The following is a 16,828-nucleotide window of genomic DNA, read 5'->3' on the forward strand; positions in this document are numbered from 1 at the left end:
ACCAGGATGAAGGGGACGTGAGAACCCTGCTTTCTCCTGAGATCGCCACCAGTGTAAGGATGGTGTTGCCTTTATCTAAGGAAGGTCTAATCTCTCTGGAAACACCTAGACAGACAAGCCCAGAGTGTGTTTCATCAATCTCCTGGATTAGTGATTCTCAACCTTCCTAGTACTGTGACCCTTTAATACAGTTCCTCATGCTGTGCTGCTCCCCAACGGTAAAATTATTTTTGTTGCACTTTCATAACCATAATTTTGCTACTGTTATAATCATAATGTAAATATCTGTGTTTTCTGATGGTCTTAAGCAACCCTGTGAAATGATTGTTTGACCCCCGAAAGGGGTGATGACACATGGGTTGAGAATCACTGTCCTAGATGATACTAAGTCCAGTCAAATTGAGGATAAAGAATAAATAAAGATCAGATGTCTTAGCCCAGATACAATGTTCTAGATGTTGGAATTAACCATTGCTTGGCTATTCATTCTCTGGTGTCTTTGTACTCTGCTCTACTCCTTGGATGAACCCTGATAGGTCTAAACCATTCCTATGTGTGTCATTACTGTGGCTAGTGATTGGTTAATCAAAGACACGTGATACAGTTCCTGCCAGTTAAATATGAAAGGAAGATGGTCCAGTAGTGATCTATGAAAGAATTTTAGGCTTTTCAAAAGGAAATAACAGAGGAAACTGCATTTTTCCACTCTAATGTTATTGTGTAATGATTTAATCTCAGAGATATAGGTATCTTGTGACTCTAAAGCAATAGACCTGAAACCAAAAACCACCACTGAGCATAGGGACAGAAAGAAGGAAAGGGTGGGGGGCTTTTGATGACATGAGCTTGGTTTAGTCACCCATTGACACTAGAATGATAAAATACATGATGGAAAGCCTAAAGCTTGCTTGAGACAGAAAGCGCCCTGGCAGATGTATGGAGCAGAAAGCATGGTGACATGTATGTCAGTCTGACAATAAGAACAGAATGGTTCTTTTTTCACAATGAGAACACACACACACACACACACACACACACATGCACACAGGCACACACGCGTACAGGTAAAATTACCAAAAGTCTGATTGTCCCAGTGCTATGAGTTGCACTCCAGGTCCCACTCCATGCACAGAAGGCAGAAATTTATGGAAATCCTATTCTTTACAAAACATTTCATCTCATTAGTGCCCTTAACAGCTCGAGGCTTCTTCATGATGAAATGGAGACAAAAGGATTTCAAGGACAAGTCTTGCTAGCAAGTACAACAACTAGGAAGCAGAGCCAAGCCCATGTTCTCTCCTCTAGCTAGTATTGGTTCCCAGCTGTCAACACTCTGTGTGTCATGTGCCAATCCACAGCAGCGTAGGACCAATACAGAGCACCGACACGTTAAGAAAACTCATATAGTCTCTACGTTGTGTCAGTTCAAGCCTGTGTATCGGCTTTCTTGTGTGGAAAGGAAAATGATGGAAAAACTGTGTCCATCCTGGGCCTACCTTACCAGTTCTGTGGCACCCAGTGTGGGAATAAACAGAAGAGAAGAGAGGAAGTGCTGGAGTTTGTATCTTCTGTTTCCCTCTCTCAGGCATGTGCTGAAGGTGGAAGTTCCCAGTGCACCTGGAGGAAGAGGGTAGAAGCTTTAATCACGGATGGCCACTAAAAGGGATTCTGAGTCTCCAGTCTCTTCCTTTTTCCCTTTGGTTTTCCAGCTGGGAGACAAGTCACTCTGCTCTATTCCACACTCTCATCCTAGGGCTGCGGTGATCACTACAGACCTTTGCATCCCTGTCCTCTTCCCTCTAAGACTCCAGTCCACACTTTTCCTTCAGTCTGGGCAACTGTCTTCATCTAGGGTAGGGATACTTCTGGGCCGATGAATTCCTTGCCATGAGACCTAGCTTCTGCACTGCTAAAGATGCAGCAACACCTGAGTGTCCGTCTACCCCATTGCAGCCTTATCAACTCTCCTAGTTGTGACAGCTGAAACATGTCTAGGTATTGCCACATGTTGGGGTGGGAATAGGGGTGAAAATGGGGGTAAAAGTAGGAGGCACATCACGCCTGCCTGAGTGCTTTAGAACAGTGGTTTTCAACCTGTGGGTTGAAATCCCTTTGGAGTCTAAGGACCCTTTCATAGCGGTCACCTAAGATCATTGGAAAATACAGATATTTACATTACAATTTTTTTTTTTTTTTTGGTTTTTCGAGACAGGGTTTCTCTGTGTAGCCCTGGCTGTCCTGGAGCTCACTCTGTAGACCAGGCTGGCCTCAAACTCAGAAATTCGCCTATCTCTGCCTCCCAAGTGCTGGGATTAAAGGCGTGCGCCACCACCGCCCGGCTACATTACAATTCTTAGCAGTAGCAAAATTGCAGTTATGAAGTAGCAACAAAAATAATGTTATGGTTGGTGGTCACCAACAATGTGGGGAACTGCATTAAAGGGTTACAACATTAGGAAGATTGAGAATCACTACTTAAGTTGCAATCAACCTTTGGTACCTTACAGGTATCTTTGCTGTTGCACATGGCCTCTGACATAGGAAGGTGAGCTGGGTCCAGGTTGGAGATAGACACCTAGACTTATAGTGACACCTCCTTACTTTGTCTTAAGAAAGGTGTAGTTGGTGCATTGAAGCCTGGCCTCAGCTGCAGCCCAAAAGGTAAAGTGCAAGATAGAAGCAGCTACACTGGATCTAAATGTTGTGTTCTCTCCACTGCCCTGCCAGGTAAAGTCAACCTCAGGAGACTTAGGTCATCATGGTATATTCACAGAGAAGAATCCAGATTTCAAACTCTGCCTTCTTTGTCACACATTTAGTTTTATTTCATTTTCCTTTGGAGAGGGTCAAAAGTTTCCTTATAATGGTGTATAAGGATGAGACAGACAACATGTGCCAGAGCTTGGCAGTGTGTCAGTTGAGCACATCCTGACGTAGATCAGGTTTGAACCTGACACCTAGTGTAGAGCTGAGCCTGTCTCAGCAAGAGGCAGAAAGTAGCTGTCAGTTCCTGGGTTGTCAGAAAAGGTCCCCTTTTCAAAGACCATTGTCTTCCCAGCTTCAGTTACATGACTCTGCTGTTGGGTGGCACTGAAGGAAGTTACCCAGATGGTCTTGCTATGAGCAGTTTTGATCCCAGAAACTGAAGTCACAGTTTCAACAATGTTACCTTGAATTTAATATCCATAAGTAGACTCACTTGTGTTTCCTAATTTTAGTGAAAAGGAATTCAAAGATTAAGATTTATTCATGCAAAGGAATTCAGACATAGGGTATAACATCAAAGAAGGCCCAGAGACAGGCCTAAGAGTTAACAGAGGGATGCTGTCAAATGTCAGAAAAACTGCAAAGTTGATATTAGAACAATGAAAAAAATCATAAGGAAATGCCTGAAAAGACATAGAAACAGGTTTGAATATAAAATCCCATACACAGGACATGTTTAAGTCTCAGGCAGTCCCATATGCTAGGAGATATCTTAAAATGTGGGGAGAAAGTGAGGCCTGGCCTCTTAGGTTAGACACTGAGATAATATACTTCACCTGACCAGAGGCCTTTGCCCTTATCTTTACTCCTGGCAGTTGCTGAACAGAGATTTCATCTCAGGAGTCAACTGTGATTGGCAGATGACTGTTTTCATCTAGTCAGTGATTGGTCAGGGTGTGGACTCTTGCTAACAGGATAGAAGGTGTGTTGTTTAGTGTTAGTTGTCAATTCAGTTGGACTAAGAGGCACATAGAAGGTTAGTGAGGCACACCCCTGGGTGCATCTGGGAGTTTGTCTGCAGAAACAGTAATATCCTGAGGACCCTGATCTACACAGGGCATTAATCCTTCAATTGATGGATAAGATGGTAGCATCAGTAGGAGGCGGGGTCTTTGCAGGAAGTTGATCAGTGGGTGTGTCCTTACTTTGTCCTCGCCCTTCTCTCTTCTTGTCTGCTTGGGTGTGAGCTGATATGCTGCTAGACGTTCTCCACCATGATTGACTGATGCCTCTGAAACCACGAGCCAAAGCTGACCTTTCCTCCAGAAAGTACCTTCTGCTGGGTATTTAGTCGGTGTGACAAGAAAAAGTCATGAGTACACAGGGGACATTTCCTTTCTTGACCAAATGCAAGTGAAAACTTAGGATACATGAAGCATTGTTAGCCAACTCTGAAGTCTGAGATGACAAACATTTGGATAAAAGAACAATACACAGAGCATAGGAGAACAGAAAAACGGGAAGAGCTCAGACCTTCCCTAAAGCCATGCGCCCTCCAGAGTCCTTTTGGGAAATAGTGAATAACCTTTGTTACTTTCTAATACTGGGGGCATCAAGCCTAGAGACTTGTCATGCTAAACTATCAATCTACCACTGAATTACACCCCAGTCCAACTATGATTAATCTTTATGGCTTTCACTGTGGTGATCTGTTTTCTTCATCATGATCCAATACAGGCTAAGAGAACCAACGGACTCCCTTCTAATGTGTTCCTATCTCCTATGGGTTTTTCAGTTTTCAGTTGACACAGAGTAATTCTATTTATTTATGGGTTACACTGTGACAGGTACTGTATGTAATATGGAATTATCATATCAGAGTAATTAGCTTTTCTGTCACCTTAGACATTCAGCACTTCTTTGCACTAGGAGCATTGGGGATCTCCTATAATAGTTGTTTCGAACTATCTATTAATTGTCAACCAACCAAGGCAATCCTCCTGCCCTCTAGAATGTTTCCTCTTTCTTTAAATGATGTATTAAATCAAGTTCTGAAGAAATGACATACATTTTTTAAAAATCTAAAAAATCCTGAGAGCTAAGCAAAAGGTTATGGACAAATGGAGTTCTTTACAAAAATAACAGGCTATGTTCATACTTGCCAGATATTATGAGAACAGCGTTGGCTTTGAAAACATGTCTGATTATGTTGATCTTGGACGTGGTTATCTTACTGTCTGTCCAGTGGTAAATTCCCACCAAGAGGCAGTCTCCTCCTCCCCCTCTTCTTCTCCTGATGGTGCTAATGATTCCTACATGACAGACACATCGAACAACCAATTCCATTGACAAGCAGATGGGGGGTGCATTAAATTCACATATGGATTTACTAAGTCACTCTGAAGTGCAAACTCCTCCCTGGCAAGGTTGTATCTCTGCAGTGGTTTGCTCTCACCTATCTCTCTGAATGTGTGCTTCCTGCCAACAACAGCAGTCACCTCAGAATGACAGTTACTGGTTGTCGATAAAGATTTGGTGATCAGAGGTTTTGATCTGTGCCTTTTGTTCCAGCTCTGTATTCTCATGCAGTTTAGACTAATGAATGTTGCACTGAGGAATTTCCAGCATAACCCGTGCGTTCCGTTTTTCTCTCTGAGTGCATATTAATTATGTGCATTATCTTCCTACAAGGAAAATAGAATCATTCAGCTCTCCACTTTCACTTTTTGCCCAGATTCCTTTTGCTTCTTTCTCTGTTGCTGTTGCTGGTTTGTTTTGAGAAATTTTGTAATAGAGTCAGGGCAAGAACTTCGGCTTTGCTGTTGATGATAACAGAAATTTCTTCAAGTCTTCCCCCCTCCCCCTGCTGGTTCTTCATCATGGGGAACGAGTAAAGCTGGCAAGGCCTGGGACTGAAGGTCATGCTGCCTGGCTTTGTGGAGACAGATGGCCATTGCTCATCATGTTAGCAAGAAGCTTGATGCCCACTTCTGGCCATCAGCTGCTCACTATGTATATGAAGTGATAATCTAGCTTAGGTGGCACCAGCCCTGGTGCCGTCTGTCCGGTCTCCTGCTTCCATAATGGAAAATATTTGGACAGTGACATTTTCCCTTCCTGGCTTTCACTATGAAACAAAGCAAGCTTTTCAGGATAACAACTAAGATAGCCACAGATACCTCTGCATCTCATTAGTGTGTCCCTGCACTGCTGAGAATGTATTCTGAATTAAGAACCCCAAGTGGCAATTTTGTAAGATAACTGAAACTAAATCCTTTCTAGACTCTATTTTATATGATTTATAAGGATTAACTCAGTCTTCTCAGCATCATGTTTCCATTTAAGAGCAACATAATTTAAGTACTGACATGGGAAAATGTCCAGGGATATAAGAAGCAAAGGGGAAATAGTTGGACACTTTACATAATATATTAAATATTGACACAGAAATATGCCAGTTTGGTTCTCGTGTGTACCTTCTAGCAGGTAACTGTGGAGGATCCAGAGTCAAAGCAAGGTGACATTCAATTACATTAACATTCTGAAACAGCTTCTGAAACGCAAATAAAGCAGATGCATCCCTATGAACATAAAGCAATGGAAACCCCAAGGCTGGGGAGGGCGGAGAGGATGCGAGCAGATGAGGGGACAGGAGTTGTCAGGACATCACGGTCACTGAGAGGTGGAACATTGCTTGCTTTACAAAGAGTTTAGCTTCCTCGGTCATTGCAGCTTCATCGACAAACTGTTTCTGAAGTGGCTTCAAGTTCTCTGAAACAAATATGTCATTAATATTAATTAATACAGATTAATAGGTGTTCATGTTGGCCCTGGTCCCTCCTACCGACCTGTGGAGAGGCTGGGGCCTGGCTGTCTCTACTAGGTGGTACCATTGCTGCAAATTTGTTTGCTGTCCTGGCTCTACTGATCTAGATGGCTGACATATCTGTGAAGTGTTTGTCAGTGGATGGAGCTGCCACCTAACCTGTGAACCAAACTGCCGAATCCCAGACAACACAGATGGGAGTTGCTCCAAAGAACCCTTTCTAAACAGGTCTGCTTCCCCTGTGTCCTTTATTTCCCAATACCTCTGGTGGTGGGCTAGAAGAGAGGCTAAAGCACTTAAAAACCATCATTAAAAGTTGATTTTTTAAAAATCAGTTACAAGTTTATGTCAAGGTTCTCTGGTTAGTGGAATAATATGGGGAATGGGAATTGTGAAATCAAAGCAGCTATTCTTTCTTTGAGAACTTATATTTTCACAGTGAATAGAATTCTATGTTTCCAAAAGATGTACCTTTTCTTCCTGACAGGCCTTAATCGGGGTTCATAGGTTGTGGCTATCCTTGCCTCAGGCAACATTCTTGTTAGTCAAATTTCATCACTGTGACAAGCTAATATGGAAAGAAAGATTTGCTGTGACTCATAGACCCAGAGGTTCAGGCCATGGCCATTTTCTCTGCTGTCTTGGCTTTATGGGGGTCCAGTATCATGGCAGGAACATGAATTAGGACAGAGTTCTCAAGCTTCCTAATGCTGTGATCCTTTAATACAGATCCTCTTGTCATGGTGACCCCAGCCATAAAATTACTTTGTTACTATTTCATAACTGTAATTTTGTTGCTGTTATGAATCATAATGTAAATTTTTGGGGGTAGATGGAGGGTTGTCAAAGGGGTCACGACCCACAGGTTGAGAACTGCTGCTGGAGAATGGTCTCCCAGCATCAGGGAGGTAAAGATGGAGGAAAGGGCTGGAATCAGGATATACCTTCTATGCCTGCAGTGATTCCACCTACTAAACTCAGCCATGGGCCAATGGCAACACAGGCTGGGGACAAAGCATTTAACAGGAGTCTGGGAAACATTTCAGGTCTAATCTAGAGCAAGACAACAGCCCTATCCCTGCCACGAAGCACTCCACTGCTTGGGCTAGGTCCCTACCCTGATTCTAGAGTCCAGAGTGCTTGCTTTCAACTGTGTGCAGAGAACACACAGATTTCCAAGCCAGAAGTGTACAAGGTTGAGCATATTTCCCGTATCTTTGCAGAAAGATGTCCATGAACACATCCTCATGGAGAATTTTAAAAACTAGTTTGGACCTGAGAAAAGTCTCACCTAAGTTCCTACATAACAGTGGTTTTCCACCCATGGGTCACGATCCCTGGGATTGCATATCAGATGCTTACATTATGATTCATAACAGTAACAAAGTTATGAAGTAGCAATGAAATGAGGAACTGTATTAAAGGATTGCAGCATTAGGAAGCTTGAGAACCACTGCTCTATAGCCATGACCTCGGTAGCAGTCAATAAAGAGAACTGATACTTCCCCTGCTGTCCCCACGCCTAACAAAGAAATTCTTTTCCTAACCTAGTCTAGGATTTAACCAGAGACCCAACAGGATACTTAGTAATTTGTTTCTAAGTTACAAGAAGTGCCTGCCGGAAGCAACCTAAATTCAATATGCACCTCATTGAAGAAAGAATTATAATAAAGGATGGGAGGGGTGTACTTAGAACAGGGGATTTTCCATTGTCTGTATAATCCATTATGGAGGCAGAAGCAGATCTTACCACAATTACAATCGAGAAATGCTTTCTACTGGCAAAGTGCTTCCAAACTCTGATTTCTCCATTGCTGCAAAATCAAGTGATCACACTCGATCTTGTTAAAGAAACTGGGGCTCGGAGAGATGAAAGACCTGGGGAAGCGAGTGGAGCTAGAATTCACCAGAAACCAGGTGAGTTAGTTCCCAAGGGCCTGACCTCTAGCCTTGTTTTGCAAAACAAAAGGAACAGGACTCTGGGGACTTTTTCCTTTTGGCCTCGTTTGCAGAAAACCCCTAGGCTGGGCACTTGTTTTGGATGTGTGAAGTCCATGGCTCCCTGTCTGTGGGGTCCCAGCGGGACAGATAAACACTAAGATGTCTACCTGTAAACATACGTATGTATGTATATATATGCATACGTGTGCAAACACGTGTATACATGTTCTAGTGTCATCAGCAAGAGAAGAATAAGGTGTATCTCACACCCGGAATTGTGCGAGATTACAGCAGTTAGTGTATAACTAGGCCTGGCACCTAGAGAAAGTCCCTTATCCTTTTTATTTTTCCTACCGAGAGCTACCCACCACCTCCTTTTTCTCCTTTCTTTCAAGTGTTTCTCAGTTTTACACTGTAACTTTCGATGGAACATTACAGACCAATAGTCGTCCCTAGAGTAGGAAATTCCCATTTCCCCCCATTCTACTCATACGTGTGAGTTTTGGACCAATTCCTGGAATTCTGAGCCCTAAGTTGATCTGAACGTGAGTTCACGTTAGTTTTTTCCCCTGGGCCCCGTATTATGGAATCCAAAGAGGTTTTTGTTTGTTTGAGCAGCCCCACTTTCACTTTTAAAGATCTTGAAGCTGTTTTCGTTGAAGAACTCAGATGGGAGGCGTTGTCGTCGCCTCTGCTTGCCCCAGGCCCTGGCTGAGCCACTTCCTCCCCTCATCTGAATGCATCGCCACCCTCGGACAGAGAGTGTGGGAATCGCTGCCCGCGGCTGTGTGGGCCCAGGGCCTTGCTGGAATCTACCACCCGCCCGGCGGTGCACGGTGCACGATCCAGAGACTTAAGAGCCAGGCTGGTCTCCAGGGCGGACCTGGAAAAGGGAGAGGAATTACAAGTGGCTCTGCGCTCGCAGCGAGCACAAAGAGGGGATTATGGTCCTGCTGGTGAAAGGGGGCGGGCGGCTGATAATGCGCCCCTGTAACCTCTCTCATTCCTCTCGTGCCTTTGAAGATTTCTGCGGGGCCAGCGCAAGAAAATCACTGGGATCAGGAGACCCGCGTGGAGCTGCTCACCCCTCCTGCCCCATCCCCTGAGCCGGGCTGCAGGCACTCTGTAGCTCAGCACCCATGCTGCCCCAAACTCCGATTCAAGGAGAGGATGCTGGGTCCAACCAATGTTTTTTTGTTATTGTTTTTGTTTTGTTTGGGAGAGGGCTTATTTTTTTCAATGCTTGGGTTGACTGGCAGCCATCTGATGAAAAGACCATTCAGTGGCTCTCAACCTCACATTAATCCAGTTCCTCATGTTGTGGTGACCACCTACCACCATAAAATTGATTTTTGTTGCTACGTCATAACTGTAATTTTTCTACTGTTTGAATCGTAATGTAAATCTCTGTTTTCCGATGCTCCTTGGCTATCCCTGTGAAAGGGTCGCGCGACTCATGCCGTTTTCGAAGCTGTTCCTCTAAAAGGTGGAGAACAGAGGGAGGTCCTGTAAATCGGACACTCTGCTGTGACCTTTGTAGGTGACCTGTCTGAGAAAGAAAACGTTCGGTGCTAGGCCTAGTACACGCAAGATCTATCATTTTACAGGACTGAGTTGAGAAAATAATTTTAAGTATCACTGGGATTAGAATCTTGTGACCCTGTCCCAATATCACTTTTGGCTGGCTATTCTGTTGTTGAATGAGATGCTGTCTCTAGGTGGGAGTGGGTAGAAGGGAGAGAAAGGGTGTGTTAACTTTGTGTGAGACACTCAGGGATTTGCTTGACATTTTCAGTGCCCTAGTTGGGTAGGAGAGTTGTAAACTTCCTATTTACCGCTACACTCCAGCAGGTCCTGAGAGTAGGGCAGAGATGACTGGCTGTGGGGAGCTGGAGAGGGACAAGAAGGAGGCAGGAAAGGGTTGAGGCTAACTTGCTGAGGGCTGGGCAGAGATCCATACCTCTGCTCCAAGCTTATAGGCAAAGACAGAGTATTCCTACTAGGCTAGGGTTCCAACTGGGCCTGATTATATTATTTGCTACAATAAAACCAGCGGAATCCAACAAAGGTCAGGAAGTAATCCTTTATGTCTGACACACATGAAACCTATTCTTAGTGTAACCAAGAATAAAACATTATTCTGGGGAACCTTCTATCTAATTCATCTTCCCTTGTGGGCAACTAGTGAGAAGTCAGCAGAAAACTCAGTTTCATTACAGCAAGAACTTGAGTAAACACTGATCACTCTAGTTTGGGCTTCTTCATATGGAAACTGGGGGGAATTCATTGATCAACCAAAAATGATTAATCAATTAGGAGTGACACCACATGCCTGCAGTTCCAACAGTCAGGAGGCAGAGGCAAAGAAATTGTGGTGAGTTTGAGGCTAGCTTGGGCTACATACTTAGATCCTGTTTCAAAAATAAAACCTTCAAAGATAAAAAAGATTGAATACCTGTAATGTAGCAGTTACAAAACCAGACAGTGGGGATTTAGAATTCAAGAGGAAATTACATTCAAGTGTGGAACATAACCAAGTGAGGGGACAAAGAGAATTCTATATAATGGAAGTCTCATGCTAGAAGTACGAAGAGGGCAACAGTTCTTAAGGTCATCTACACTCTATAGGCTACCTTCCTGTTACTTAGTATCCATATTGCTTGACAGATCAACTGCGAAGATATCCCAGAACTTGTATTCAAGTAACCCTAACAACCTACTCTGGTGCTGTGTCCTATGCTTTACTTCCTCTCCTCTCGTCACAGGAAGAAGATTGTGGACAGTATACTAAGATACTTTTTAGATTGAGAAAACGTTTTCTCAGTTCTACGCTAGTCACAATTTTTTTTTTCTGGGTCAGGCCAGTGGGGAAGATGGCTATGCTGCAGGAGAGTGAAGTCAACATGGATGGCGAGCCGAAACTAAGCAAGAATGAGCTGAAGAGTCGTCTGAAAGCTGAGAAGAAACTGGCAGAGAAAGAGGCCAAGCAGAAAGCTCAGTGAGAAACAGCTAAACCAGTCTGCTTCTGCCACCAACCACACTGCTGACAATGGTGTGGATGCTAAGGAAGAGACTCTGGACCCAAATCAATACTACAAGATCCAAAGTCAAGCAGTCCAGCAGCTGAAGGTCAGTGGGGAGGACCCGTACCCACACAAGTTCCACGTGGACATCTCTCTCACTCAGTTCATCCAAGACTACAGTCACTTGCAGCCTGGGGACCACCTGACTGACGTCACCTTAAAAGTGGCAGGTCGCATCCATGCCAAGAGAGCCTCTGGGGGAAAGCTCATCTTCTATGACCTTCGAGGAGAGGGAGTCAAATTACAAGTCATGGCCAACTCCAGGAATTATAAATCAGAGGAGGAATTTGTTCATATCAATAACAAGCTGTGCCGGGGAGACATAATTGGAGTGGAGGGGAATCCTGGGAAAACCAAGAAGGGTGAGCTGAGCATCATCCCCCAGGAGATGACACTCCTGCCCCCCTGCCTGCACATGCTGCCTCACCTTCACTTCAGCCTCAAAGACAAGGAAACAAGGTATCGTCAGAGATACTTGGACTTGATCCTAAACGACTTTGTGAGGCAGAAATTTATCGTCCGCTCTAAGATCATCACATACATAAGTTTCTTAGATGAGCTGGGATTTCTAGAGATCGAAACTCCCATGATGAACGTCGTTCCTGGGGGAGCTGTGGCCAAGCCTTTCATCACCTGTCACAATGAGCTGGACATGAACTTATACATGAGAATTACTCCAGAACTCTACCATAAGATGCTGGTGGTGGTGGCATTGACCGGGTTTTTGAAATTGGGTGCCAGTTCCGGAACGAAGGGATTGATTTGACTCACAATCCTGAGTTCACCACCTGTGAGTTCTACATGGCCTATACAGACTACCATGACCTCATGGAAATCACAGAGAAGATGCTGTTGGGGATGGTGAAAAGCATTACAGGCGGTTACAAGATCACCTACCACCCAGATGGGCCAGAAGGCCAAGCCTACGAGATTGACTTCACCCCACCCTTCCGAAGAATCAGCGTGGTGGAAGAGCTTGAGAAAGCCCTAGGTGTGAAGCTGCCAGAAACCAGCCTCTTTGAAACTGAAGAAACTAGAAAAATTCTTGATGATATTTGTGTTGCAAAAGCTGTTGAATGCCCCCCACCTCGGACCACAGCCAGGCTCCTTGATAAGCTTGTTGGAGAGTTCCTCGAGGTGACGTGCATCAGCCCTACGTTCATCTGTGATCACCCACAGATCATGAGTCCTCTGGCCAAGTGGCACCGCTCCAAAGCGGGTCTAACTGAGCGCTTTGAGCTGTTTGTCATGAAGAAGGAAATATGCAATGCCTACACTGAGCTGAATGACCCTGTGCGGCAGTGACAGCTATTTCAAGAACAGGCCAAGGCCAAGGCTGCTGGTGATGATGAGGCCATGTTCATCGATGAGAACTTCTGTGCTGCCCTGGAATACGGGCTACCCCCAACAGCTGGCTGGGGCATGGGTATCGATCGAGTCACCATGTTTCTCACAGATTCCAACAATATCAAGGAAGTACTTCTCTTTCCTGCCATGAAGCCTGAAGACAAGAAGGAAACTGCAACAGCCACTGAAACCCCAGAAAGCACAGAGGCCAGCCCCTCTGTCTAGAGGACTCATGCAGCTATGGCATCTGCATTGCAGCAGATCTGGTCTGAGGGAGCCATTCCTGTGGCGCCGTCCATCTATCCACTGCAGTCCAACCACAAGAGAGAAGAGTTAAAGAATTTCTTTTTATTCCTTGTTACCAAATAAACCATTTCTCTCTTTAAAAAAAAAAAAGAGAGAGAGAGAAAATGTTTTCTCGTAGCTTTTATTGCAGAATGCTATTATAATTGCTCTGTTTTGTCATTGTTGCCACACATTTAACAATAATTTGTATAAAACTCAGAAGTATGTTGATTTTGTAGCAAATACCAGAAATAATCAACTTACAAAGAGATTAATTTGGACTTCCAGTTTCAGAGATTTCATCATGTGATCTTCTGGACTGGTGGTGTGGTACTGTACCATTGAGAGTGGGTGGTACACAGATCTGCTCACCTCATAGTAAGGCTATGGAAAAGAAACAAAGTGGAAGAGGCTGTGTCCCAGTATCCCCTTTCAGGGCATACCTATAAGGATTTAGGATCTAGTACAGTCTCTTAAAGCTCCATCTAGCCCCTACATAAAGGCCTTACTGATACCCCATAGCTTTATGAACTGTGAAACAACTCTCGACAACGTGGCCCTTTGAGGACATTCCAGATCTAAATTTTTGCAGGAAGGATATATTCTATTGCAAGCCAGAATGTTGGTTTATCTATAGTAAATGTACCTGGAGAATGATTTGAGTTACTAGATAAACCAGCTGATTGTTGTTTGTTCATTTGTTTCCTTCACTATACTTTTATAGTTTTAAAAGATGATTGATAGAGAGATTACTGTTAGGAAGACTTGGATAATTTTTCCTCAAACAAAACAAAACAAAAAATGTACCAAACCTACCATTCTGAGGGAAAAGAAATGACAATATTTGTTACCAATAATCAAGATCAAGTTTCCAAGTAAATATTGAGCCTGTGGAAAACATTTATTTTCCCCTCTGAACTTGGAGGATCCCGGTGCTTTTTTTGATGAGGTCGGCGTTGAGATTAGAACATATGATTTTGACTGGGTGTAATGAGATGTGTCAACATTTGAGAGCTCAACATAATTCAGTGAAGTACTAATTTCTAAACAACCATAACCAGTGCTGTTAGTATAAGTCTGAACCCAGTGACGTCATATTCAGGGCCTGGCGACTCCTACGTTGCTGAGACAACCACTCCCAGAATTCACCTGCCTCACTCACCTACACCTGGAAAGTTACACATCATCACCCACTTAAATAGTTGACAATGCCCCAACCTCTCTCTCTTCCTCTTCTCTTTGCCATTTCCCCTGCTTCTCTCTCTCACACCCCCCCCCAAGTAAATCCCCTCCTGTGGAACCATCTTCAACTTCTACACCCTGTCAGCTCTGATTTCCCGCTTCTGTACAGTGATAAGAGTAAGCTGTGTGTCCACCATAGGCTTTTCTAATGATTTGAGAAAAAACATAAACACAAATGAAAGCATTTCAATAGACGCACAGATTGAGTGCACAGCACTGTGCTCGCACTGCTAGGGGGCTCAATGTGCATGCACTCAATGAACTGAGCTTGAACTAACGTACCAATGATGCACGTGTGATGATGTACACCTGCAATCGCTGAACAATGGAGGCTGAAGCAAGAGAGTTACGTGTTCAAAGAAAGCCTGGGCTACACAGAGAGCCAGTTTCAAACAACAACAGAAAATATATGCACTACTGTATCCTGTTGCATTAACTAGTTAGAAAAGGCAGCCTCGAGAATCAAGAACCTTCCCCATGATCTCAAGCCACTGCTGTCCTACTCAGCATATAATCTTGGAGAAAGTTCCCAGCATCTTTGAGTGCCTTTTGACTGCTTTCTAGAGCATACAAGCATGCAGACATGAGTTTAGTCACTGTCCTTAAAATTTATGATTCCACTTTTAACAAATTAGACAAAATATCTTTTTAAAACATATATGTGTGTGTGTGTGTGCTTGTTTGTGTATTTACATGTGCATATGCATATGGATGTTCCCATATCCATAAGAGGGTGTCATATCCCATAGGAATAGAGTTACAGGTAGTTGTGAGCTGCCTAGTGTGGGTGCTGAGAACTAAACACAGGTCCTCTGAAAGAGCAGCAAGTGCACCTAACCTCTGAACCATTATGTCTTTCAAGGGCACACCCCATGAGCAGAAGACCTCTCTCACTAGCCTCTACCTCCCAATACTATAAGCAGAGAACTAATTTTTTAACACATGTGTGCATATGTGTGAGCCTTTGGGGAATTCCAACAGTAAGGGCTGGTTTGTGACAGCTCTGGCACTGCCCGCAGTACCGAGCTTGGGCGTAGGCCTGGGGGATTAAAGAAAGACTCAGACTCGAGTCATCCGTTATGAGAGAATACCAATGTCTTTACTGAGTAGGTTCAATATATACACCAGGGAAGGAAAAATATAAACTAGGAAAAAACAGGAACTCAACTGGGAGGGGGGGCAATAGGATGTCAAGTATAAATTCCCTTCCTGGGGCACCTGTATTAGTCAGGATGTGAAAAAGCAGGAACTCAACTGGGGGGCAATAGGATGTCAAGTGTAAATTCCCTTCCTGGGGCACCATGCCTTAGTCAGGATGTTTTGATCCTAGAGGAACCGCAGAATGTTACTTAGTAGACAGCAGCATATGGAAAGGCTCAGCTAGGGCATAGCAGCCCTTCGGGGTCCTACAGTTTGAACCATTCTTTTCCCCTCCCACAGCTTCAAAATGTAAGCCCTACCACAGAGCAGCTGAATATAAATTTATTGAGGTGGAGTTTAAGCATCATGGTTGACGTTTTTAAATTTCTCCAGATACTTCCAAGGTCACCCAGAGTTGACAACTACTAGTACACAAATTTTGCTGCTACCCAGGACCCCAGCCTATTGTTATTTCCAGGCACAATTCCCATTTGTCTCTGTTTGTTTGGTTTTCCAATGCTTGTGTCTGTGAAGCATCTTCTTTCAGAAGCATTTTTTCTGAATTTGTCAATTCAACGTTGATTTGGTTTTTATGGCAGGCTCTATGACATTGGGCTCTGTAGGGTCAGCGTTAAGGAGTATTCTTTCTTTCCTAATGTGGGTCTCTGCAGCACTGCTCCCATGCTTTCACGGTCATTGCTACTTAAGGCCTAGGCATTGCTTGTTTCTAGGTCCTCAAGAACAAGCACCCACTGTACATATTCCTGAACTAACAGCCACTCCATTGACTATGTTCAATTGCTTCAGCAAAGAATGGTGGTGCATGCCTACAGTCCCAGGGTCTCTGGAGGTAAGGGGGTTTTCAAACCAGGAATTTGAGGCTGTCCTGGCAACACAGTGGAACTCAGTCAATCAGTCAGTTAGTCTGGGACTGGCAAGATGACTTAGTAGGTAGACACAACTGCATGAATGTGAGTTTGATGCTCACATAGTAGAAGGAGCTGACTCCTGCTAGTGGTCTCCTGGTCTACACACATACACACACATACACACACACACATACACACACATACACATTCTTACACACATACACACACATACACACACACATACACACACACATACACACACATACACACACATACACACACACATACACACACATACACACACACATACACACACACATACACACACACATACACACACACATACACACACATACATACACACACACACATACACACACATACACACA

The 16,828-nt window shown here is 44.0% G+C and overlaps 1 pseudogene; it reads left to right on the plus strand.

The window, feature by feature from the left end:
* The first annotated feature begins 11,335 nt into the window (after positions 1–11,335).
* LOC114610681 lies at positions 11,336–13,299 on the plus strand (annotated as a pseudogene).
* Positions 13,300–16,828: the final 3,529 nt, after the last annotated feature.

The sequence above is a fragment of the Grammomys surdaster genome, unplaced genomic scaffold (genome assembly GCF_004785775.1).
Source record: "Grammomys surdaster isolate TR1022 unplaced genomic scaffold, NIH_TR_1.0 126051, whole genome shotgun sequence".
Taxonomy (NCBI): domain Eukaryota; kingdom Metazoa; phylum Chordata; class Mammalia; order Rodentia; family Muridae; genus Grammomys; species Grammomys surdaster.